This window comes from Zootermopsis nevadensis, unplaced genomic scaffold (assembly GCF_977971745.1).
Source record: "Zootermopsis nevadensis isolate Lab colony 2312 unplaced genomic scaffold, Znev_1.0 Znev_ptg000061l, whole genome shotgun sequence".
NCBI lineage: Eukaryota > Metazoa > Arthropoda > Insecta > Blattodea > Termopsidae > Zootermopsis > Zootermopsis nevadensis.
The window spans coordinates 16454339-16465159 of NW_028259192.1; the positions used below are offsets into that span (position 1 = coordinate 16454339).

General features: G+C 38.4%; 1 protein-coding gene across 4 annotated transcripts in view; it reads left to right on the forward strand.

Annotated features, from left to right (window-relative positions):
- Positions 1–10821, forward strand: part of nAChRalpha1 (nicotinic acetylcholine receptor alpha1) — a 229371-nt gene that overhangs the window by 5689 nt on the left and 212861 nt on the right. The gene's annotated exons all lie outside the window — the stretch shown is intronic.

The following is a 10821-nucleotide window of genomic DNA, read 5'->3' on the forward strand; positions in this document are numbered from 1 at the left end:
CAGCCCTGCGGGTAACTCCACCTTCGACGTTATAAATGATGCTGACGTAGTGTTTTCATGTTTGTAGCGTACGCGAACGAGGATTCTGCTTTTCATTTTGAAAAGAGATTGAGTGATTATGGAATGGCGGCTATAACTGAACAGCTGGTTTGAATGTCTCCACTAGCAAAGCGTGTTTCCACATAGTAATAATACCCAGAGGATGTTTCCTATGCCACGCTTTTGAATGCGAACCAGAAATCGCAGTGCCGTACTAATGAGATTCAGCTTAGGACTGTCGCGAGTTTATTTTTTTAATCCTTTTTAAATAGTCCGGTGTGTGTTCGAGCTTAAACATGAACTTGCAGAAGAGAGTGCCGCCTTTTCAGAAGATCCGTTAACGTAGCAAAACCAGAAAATCCACTTAGTATATATTTTTACTTTTCAATCAGTATGTCTGCTGCTGCTGAGCTTTTATTTAAAATTAATTGCATGCTTTTGTGTTTATAACATAACCTGTCTCATGTTAATGGTTTGTTTAGAATCATGCAGTTATGATGCTTATTTTTCTAGTGAACTAGGAAGTTAACGCAGATCTTCTCTGTTTACAACGTAGACTGGACTTTGGTTATATTAAAGAACTTAGGTTTGCGTTACAGTAAAATATTTGGCTCATGGAAACAGTGCAATTATAATTCTAGTTTACTGTATGTAGGTTTTTGTGGAGAGCGCAGTTTAGCCTTCCTCGCATGCCAGGACGAAGAATAGGACGCCTGTTTAATGCTCATGTAATGGGGTCTTTTCATCTTAATGTAGTTTTCTTGTCATAATTAAAAACTTTTGTTTAGGCATCGACGCAGGGGAAGTTGTAGCAATACTTTTAGACTGTCGTTTTAACAAGCCTGAATATTTTTAATGTTTAGAAGATAATGCATACACATGAAATACGATCTTTAGGAATTTTGTTATATTTTTAAAGGGACAAGACACTCAAATGTAAATACTAAACAGAAAAGAGAGTTTGTTAGCACAAACAATTCTTACGACACATATTTAATAATAATTGCTATCAGTTTCGCTCAAAATGATGTAACTATAATTATTGAATATTCGGATTTCGATTCGAACTGCTGGAATTTCTGTGAGTTATCAGCAAAAAAGCAGGCAATTTCTGTTTGTTTTCAAATACGCCCTAGTCTCAGAACCTGCAAGCTCACCAAAATGTGGGACGAGAATACGTATCGATTGCTCTAACAAGACTTTTTTTTCTTTTATTTGAAAGTTAATGTTATGGATCGTTCTCGGACTCGACAAAGAAATCAGATACTGAAATTTATGGTCTCATATCTTTTCATATCCAACAGATTCGTTCGTTCCGAAGTACGGTCATGACATAAAGGGGTTGGAATATGATACTGCCATCTGCAGGGGTAAAAAAGAAATACCCATAAGAACCGCCCTGTGGCGACTCAAACGAAGAACTGCTCTTACAATTTCTGTATGATACTGATGACAGATTTCATCCTGAAAGGACGAAAAAAAAGAAGAAAACTCCCAAAATCTTATTCTAAGGAATATGTAACCTGCATACAGGCCAAAACGTACGTCTCTGGTGATTTTAATATAAGGCAAGAGAAAAGTCTGAAGGGTTTTAACGATGGTGCTTTACATTCGGTATTTTTTGGAATTGATCCGTCGTTTAGTATTTTGAAACGAGACGCTAATCCCAATTCGGAAATTGCGAATACCCCCTTTTATCGGACCCAAGAGAATAGAAGCAGAACAGCTTCCGAAACGTTAGTGTCTTTGTTTTAGAATAATGGACGAAGGATTGAGTCCAGAAAACGACAGAGCAGCTAATGTTTTGTTGCAGTTTATTTAGGTCGTAGTGTGGGGTGCATTATTAAGCGCCTTTCTGACGATAAAATTTTATTAATGTGGGTTTTCTCGAGTGCCCCATGTCGTGTATGGCAGTGTTTGCAAAATGCATAGTAAATAACAAAAACCGTGTGTTACACAACGTCTCCTTCATCTGGCCTGTTTAAGGGTCATCTCTGTAACACCACAATACAAATGACTCATCATTTTACAAACGTCCAATTAACGAATTTCCACTTAACGTGTCTGAAAGATTAATATTACCGCTTTTTATCAAGAGCAATATATTTTCAATACAACGAGAAGAAGCCAGGATGAAATTCAGAAACTCATCTATCAACTTCTACCACTGGGTGAATCGCATTCATCGATTTCGAAGTGTCGCTTCGTTCTTCATTTACTTACTGTTCCTTTCCTCCCTTTTAATACATTCATGTTTTAATTAAACCGGCAAATTTCAAATTAATTACTGTTTCGTATAGAAAGAACATAAGTATGACTATTTTCAAATTGCATTTCAATTTTACTTTAACCGTATGAAGCACAAGACACATCCCTTCTTGAAAATCTAATAATCTATCAGCTAGGTAAAAGATTTCCCGCATTTTATGGGACCCGAAGGTTTGTCATGTAAAGTTTCCATTGATGTACTCTATCCTAAGCCACGCGAGACCAGTCTAAATCTTATTCTGGTTGTTTTGGATAAGTTTTTAATATTTTTCTTCCACATACACTTATGTTTTCGCCAAGTTTTTCCCCTTCTCTGCAACTTTGACGTCAACAATTTTTATACACTTTTCGTATCTCCAACCCTGCTACATGCATGCTATACTTAATTTCATCATCGTTATAATATTTTTTACTAATACGTTTGGCTTTATCGTGTTTATGAATTTTGATTTCTACGTCCCACGGATGGATGGTGTGGTAATGCCTTTTTATTCCGGGACTTTCTCTTTTCTACTTTGTCCGGAGATAGGGATTAGCTCTATCTAGTGGGCCCAACTGTGTAGGAACCTGAAGACGGAGATAGAATCCCATCTCCGAAACGTCGTTTTACGTTTTATATTTACTAGACGATGGATAATATCCAAGTAAATTTTTATTCAATTGACGTATGATCAGGTTTATCATTAGAAAATTTTACCCATCTTACTTTTTATGTCTTCTAATTTTACAGCGATAATCCAAGCTTAACCTCCTGTAATAGCTTATGCTGGTTTTCTTACAGCAGTGTATTTGTTAACCCGCATCTAATCCTCAAGCTGGAAGGCCAACCTTTGCCCCAGTCCACGACTGTTTATTCAATATAGTCTCACCTACCCTCCATATCTGGTAGCAGTCTGTGGTTTTGTGATAAGAAGAAACAAGACCTTGCTAAAATGATTGTTTGTATTTTTCAGCGACATTTATATTTGCTCTCACTCGGCATTTCTACACCTTTTCCATTACACTTCATGCAGACACCATCATTTGTCATTCCGAAAGCAATGGCACGTGAGCTTAAATCATTGTATCTAAAATGATCTTTGAAAGGGCAGTCTAAAAATTTATGAAACACGCGGTGACGTTTGTCACCGAATTTGAAAATTATTTAAATATATGATGTGTACGTAATAGGAATTGCATTGTCTCCAGAGTTTTCCAGATTTTTACAGGCTGTCCAGTAATCCTGGAATTAACGGAACTGATTGACTCCTTGATAGTTCGATGCAGATCGCTGTGGTGCTAATAGCAAAGTCTGTCATTTGTCGTGATCCTGAGGAAGTTCAGTCTTGTCCACGTCCTCGGAACCTACGTCCCTAAAATCCACTGCTCTGGCTGGCTGTATAAATTATGCGAAAGTTGGTAAGCCTGCTGTCTTCGTAGTACTGGTCGATTCTCATCGCTGCATTGTACTCATTGCGTTGTATTTCGATAGACGTCTGTCATTTCCAGAAGAGTGAGCCGTCGTCCATTACCTAGCGTGTGTTTGTGTTCCTGTAAAATATTCCTCTGTTTATTCTAAAACTAATAACAGAGAAATCAACCGATTTCGGAAGTTAACAAAAGTTGACTGTTCTATTAGCACAGAACATTTAAATTGAAACATTGCGCATTAACACGTCAGCGAACTCTGTCCATAAGTTAATATATGGAGAATGAGTAGTAATTTTCAGCCAGTTTCAGATAGCACGAGGATGGAAGCAGTAGGCATATCTGAAAAGCCGGTAAACGTGTACCAGACCAAACGGAGAGTTTCCGAGAATACAGTCATCTTCATACCGTCTATTTAGTTTTCTTCAGTCGTTCCAAAAATGGTTGACGGTTTTAAAGTAATATACCATTAAAACGTAAAACGTTTAGCTAGTCCATGCACCTCCCATAGGAGAGGAATTACAAATATCGTGTATGACACGTTTTGTATGAATTATGTCTGGCAGATTTAAAGGCCTGCAGATTAACATGAGCGCAGATAAAGTACAACATTAAGTATGAAATATTTTAATTGGTAAATGTTATTATCCCCTGGAAGGAAATGAAGAAAAGTGCGATACATACGTAATCTCTCTTACATACTTCTGAAACCATTACATGCAAGCTTCTGTACAAATTACAGCATAGATTTATGACTAAAACTGAAAACTGAAAAATTATTATTTTTTAACGTTTTGTGATCCGTAATGAATGTCATTAGCATTTATTTAAACGGCAGCGAGTCAGAGTAATTCATGGAAGTGAGCATTCCGAATGTCGGCCGGAACAAAGGTAAATATGATTGGGGTTTTCGTAAATTTTCGTAGTAAAATGTCGGAATATTGCCTTAAAATAAGACGGAACATACACATACAAAGATCCGTCCATATTCAGTATTGGAAATTAACCGAAGCCAGAATAAAGTGTCGATTATGAATCGGAAAACGTCTCTGACGTTAATCGTGGACTATCTCCATGAAATTACGAAAATAAGCCTTGAGAGTTCTGACCTCAATTCCTTGTTTTTTTTATTTTGTAATTGATTAACTTTGTACTTTCACCTGGTTTAAAATTTTATGTTTAGTTGCTTGTCTTGCATTTACGACAATTTCGACTATCTGCTCTAGTTACAATATGCCTTAAATTATGAAATTGTTTTTGGACTTCTAAATCGAATGTTTAGCATTTAAACTTACGCTGTCCTATCGTCTAATGCATTTCTCAGATTATTTTATGTCAGTAGGCCACACGGCTTCTGCGAAGCGTTAGAACAACAACAGAAATAAGGGCAAGAAGGCAACAGTTTTTCCAACACGCAGTGCCCAAAAATCCAACACGTTATGGCTTAAATCACAAACTCAATTTCCTTACTTCTCGTGCGGTTGTAGGATGTGGGTTGGCCTTCTGGTAATATACATGCATAAGGAAGTAGCAATATCACTGAGACTGGGTTAGGATGGGATCTAATATAAGAAATCATACACATAGATAACTATTTCAGTGTGAGATCTGAGGTTTTCAAGACAGAAATCTTCAACTATTTCAGTGTTACATAGGTCTGTGGTAATAACATCCTAAACATAGAGGCGTGTTCCTAGATAAGAGCTTCCAGCGAAACATTTTCTAGCGTAGTATTGCTATATTTCGTCGTCCACATATCGAGTTTATATTATGAGGATGATTAAAGGTGTCCATAATTTTTTGTCATTAGGTTTTAGCGGCTTCAGTGCAGTGTACAACTTTGGCCTTCGGGGATGAACCGTGTCAGATGTTAAATTTTCAATTGTTATGGTAAATATTGATAGCGTTTGTCATCCTAAGGACTAATATGCAATGGTTGGGCGACTTTCGACGCTTTATATAGGGAAAGCAGTATGTTTCGAAACGTTGGGGAATTTTCGACATTCGACGCGGCTTATCACCGAAAGCCGAATCTGTACGTAATGGTGTTTGTTTTACTTCAAATTCTATTAATCACTCGAAACCTTTCGTTAGTCAAATTAATATGGTTCATACGAAACATAGGACAAAAGCAGACTCAGTTAGTGACGTAGCGTATCGTTAAATTTTCCTGTATTTTTACAGCGCACAGTCGCAAGGTATTAATTGCGCTTCGCATCGCGGACATGTTGTTACATTTTACTATGACAGATTTTTGTAGGCGCGTTTTTATTGAGTTTTAAAAAATATCGTTTTTTAGTATCATACTTAAAATGGGTCATATTCTCTTCCTATCCTGCACGTAACGATTCGACGTTTGTCTGCAAGGATGAAACATCAGGAAAGTGGTACATTTTACATTATTCAGGAAGCAAGCGAGCGCCTACCACCTGATTGATGACTGAACAGAGAGGGTGGTGCGTGCAACTGTTTCCGAGGTTACAATGGAAGTTGATGTTGCACTCGGTAACAAGGATTTCACGTCATGAGAGTTTAATTAGCGGTCAGTGTTTGTAGCTGGTACTGTGTGCTTTCTGAAGAAGAGAGACCATTTCGGGGACTTGAACGTAGGTCGGAGGATGATATTAACATGACTTCACGGTATTGGGCACTGGAATAGAATTATCTGGCTCAGGGAAACGACATCGTCCTCTCAGACAGACAGAAACGGAACCAAGATTTCTGTTGTCAGTGAGATGTAGGTGGTGGTCGTGGGAGAGATCTGCCCTCTCTCTCCGCCCCCCCCCCCCTCCAAGGTTCGGGGAAGAGAATACAGAATTGGTTGCCATCAGGTAGTAAGTGACTATATTTGTCTTACTTAATTTCTGCATCTCGTGCTATTGCTTCTTCCATTATATTCACAATTGCTAAGCTGCCATCAAATGCAGGTGGCAACGTTGAGAAGTATTAGCCTAATTAATTATTATTATTGTTATTAATCTTACGTCAGTATTCAGCCAGTTCCGGCCACATAGAGAGAAAGAACTAATCGTACAATAGAACGAGTACAAGTTCTATTGTTACACAAAACCAGGAGTAGTTAGTTACGAAATCCATTAGAGAGGGACACAAAGTAATTTGCATAAGAAGCAACATCGTTTATTGCATCTTTTAATGACATCAGGCCTCGTTATGCATATGGAAATCCACTCATGGTCCGTTGTGTTGTGGTATGCTGTATGCAAGGGTGAAGACAGAGAAGGGATAAGATTTACTTCCAGTCGCTGTACAAAGATTGAGCCTTTAGCACCGAGGCACAACGAAGCTGCATATAAATTAGCCTATTGTTGTACATAGTTTGTGGATATATCGACACTTGAATATAATGAATCGGGCTGTTTGCATGTAAAACAGCCAGCACCCTCCATCCCTCTACTAAAACCACGAAGCTTGCACCACATGAGCCCTGTCCGCGGGTTATCGTCTTTCATCCCATTCGACTTCCTAACGCTTGCACGTAAGGTCGATGGTTTGAAGATTGGTATGGGACACTGCGACTAAGCTTAGGAAATTCTGCCTTATCGATCCACTTCTACTGCAGCTATGCTGTGAGTACAGCCATGACCTCTTGCAGGTCCACTAGGCTGAAGGCGGAGGATGGACCAAGTGGAAGGAATGAACTAGAATGCAACTGCATGTGCTGGGAAATTGGAATTAAAAGCAAGCAAGATTCTATTTTGATAATTTAAATTCAGCTAAAAGCTGAGGGAAATAAAATTCAGTGGTTTGCATGGCTAATAACAAATTCAGCAGGTATTATAACTACATATATTGACTTATTGTCTTGAAATAGGTGTATCTTACGGTGAGCTGTTTCCAAGTATAGAAGTATACACTCCAATGGAGTACACCTACCTTCCAAATGCATGCTTCTCGATTTTTTATATTTCGTTCGTCTTTTCATTCACGTACTGAAGACACAAATCTATTGGTAGAAGGCTGTTTACACAGGCACACAAAAGGGGGTAGCATATTTGTTGAAATATTTACCAGATCGAAGAATGTTCTAAATATAAGTTGTAAACTTTTGTATTTTATGTGATGTGGCATTGCAGCGTGTGACGTAGTACATGTGATTACTAAAGTTTTGGAGGAGATACGTTCCTTCGAAACGGTAATCAGTTAACGAGACTACTCGGCCTTGCAGCCCCATAAAGATGCTGTTCCAAGCATTTATACATAACCTCGGTATTAGACTTTAAGCCTTCGGATGTGTTTGGTCGCATTCATCCTCGGAGGATGAACGAATACCCAATACCCGCCAAATTAAAATGTTCGAACGGTTTTGAACGCAACAGGAGATCTCTCCTGTGTCTCCTCCACCGGTTGAAATTTGGCCTCAAAGCGTTCTTATGTATAGGCCTAGGAGAACTCCATGTAGCAGAGTTCTCGTTGAGAAGCTGAAACTCGCTAAGCTAGAAAATAAGTTCCTTTTCTATATAGGATTTCGAAGGTCCATTCACAACAGCCCGCCACTGCACTGTATCATGAGCCATACGGGTTCGGCCAACACCTCCCATACGATTTCTCAAAATTCATTTTAATATTATACCATTAAGTAGATCTGGGTCATCCGAGCGGTCTTCTTCCGTCAGACGTCATAGCAGAACTTTGTAAGTAGTTCTCATTACATGCTACATGTATCGCCCATCTCATCTTCCTTGATGTGATCATCATAGTAATATTTGGTAGACTGAAAACTGTTAAGCTAATTTTTTAACTTCCTGTCACTTTATTTTTTTATATCCCAAATATGGCTCTCAGCCCTAAAACACAGTCTGTTAATTGAAATAATTAAAAATATGAGATTACTTAAGTAATAAATGAAAGTGACGAATTGAAATGGGAACACTTAGCAAAGTTAACAACGTGTGCGTGAACAGGCCGTTTTTATAGCAACTGGCTTTAAATAAAACTGCAGCCATGTGTTGTGGTCCTCTACGTTAATCAATCTTTTGCGTAGACCTGTAGGCTGGCTACATTGCCGATTGCTTTCATGGTTCTCAGCCATGAATAATAGGTCTCCTGACAATCGTTAATCATGGTATGTACTGTGGATTTTGAGGATTATTAGCAATTTCAATAGCAGCTTGTTGCAACTAAGTTACTGCATATGATAAATGTTGAAATGCGTATGAGGGATGATCGGAAAGTAACAGGACTACAATTAAATATTCATAGCGAGGGTCGATAGTCCTCGCATATCTACTGCATATTCAGATCAGCAGGCTTCTACTTACGTATTTGACTGCTCGGATTTGCTTATGCCCTTTATGGAATAAGGTTTTTTTTTTATTAATAGTTAAGAATTTAGGACTGCAGATGCAGAAACAGTTTGAAATGTGTAAAATGCGTTTTAAGGTTCTTGGACTTATCCCAAACTGGATTTTTCTTTTCTAAAGTATCTATTTACAATAGCAGTGGTAACTGTCTGGTTCTTTATTGTACTAGCCAGTTGAAACAAGAGTACCGGCGCTACTAACCTAACCTTTTTAAAGTTCAGTGGTAAGTATATATACCACCTTATTTAATAACCAGCAAGTCTGCATTTTGTATTTATGGGTTTCTCGGAATAAACAGCGATTTTATCCTTAAACAGCATTAACCAGTTGATCCGTATAGGGATACATTTGTCTGATTTCCCATTTAGAATGGTCTTAAAAAAGGACATGCTTCATCGCCATTGCTTTAGAGTACACCATCAAGAAGGCCCAAGAAAACAAAGATGGATTGGAGCTGAATGGGGCAAATTGGGATTTTGTCAGCACTGATGACTGAAATTTGCCGGAAGGCGGAATAAATAGGTAACAGTGAGGGCGCTGAGATCAAGTATGCGAGATATTGGGACGTGCATACATTTCAGCTAAAAGACCTGAAGGGAGCAGACCACTTGAGACCTAGGCTTACGCAAGAGAATACTTTTACAGTTGACCTCAAAGAAATAAATGTGAAGGTGTTGATTGGATTCGAATAAGACTCCTAAATCTGGATTTTTAACAATATAATTTCGAATATGACTATTTTATGAGATGTTGAGCTGTGTAGTCTTGTAGAAATTTGCCGACGTTTCAGAGGTGTTTGCATCTTCCATCATCAGGGATGTGATTGTTTCTGCATATTGCCAGCAGCATCAGAAGAAGAAATCAGCTGTTTTTGTACATTCCAAGAGACTGAACAGCGAAGTAATTGTATATACTTTTAAAATTATTTTTCGAGATAGTTCAGATAAGTAACAAATTTAAATTGGTTTCTATTTTACTTAAAACTATCTTTCGAGTCTGCTTGCAACGTACTTGAAACACAGTTCACATTAATTAAATCCATACAATCCTTTTAAGTTATGTTTTCAAGTGACTTGGCTATTGTGAACGAGTCCAAAGGCTCTTGGAAGAGTACACGATACACTGTAGATCTGCACTGCGCTGTTCCACACGGGGACGTAAGTTCAGTATCTAGAGTCTTAGAATTCTATCAGGCGAGGAATGTCTGGGACCATCTGAGCTACTTTGAACGTTCTGAAGGAATTCCCTGATTCTTGGAGAATCGGGAAAGGAAGTGGCGTAATTTATCAGTGGGACGTCGGAAACAACAGCGCACGCTCGTGACGGTATGAGGACAACACGTGTAGGTATCAGAACACTGAGCGTGGGCTCTGCGGGGTTTAGTTATAATGAATGGGGTGGAGGACTGAACAGCTTTCAGAGAACGCGTGCCCTGCGATGTAATAGGCTGTTTTGTTTTTCAGTTAGTCGAGTGGAGACTGCCAGCGACAGTAAACAATAGTATTTGAATTGTCAGCGCTAAAATATTTCGAGCGGAACGCTATATATATATGTACAAATTTAACCAAAATGTGAAATACGCGAAGTTTTTAATGCCGCCCTTGTGTTCTACTATGTAAAACAATGAACAGAATTATGACTTGGTAAAGCGCTATGTATTAGACCTTGTTGCAGGATGAATTCACGATGTCACGTTTTGAACGGTTTCCACGTCAAATGAGTGACCCCTATAACGGAATAATTTTTAACAGATTGTGTCTGAAAGCATGAAAAGTACTCCGTAATG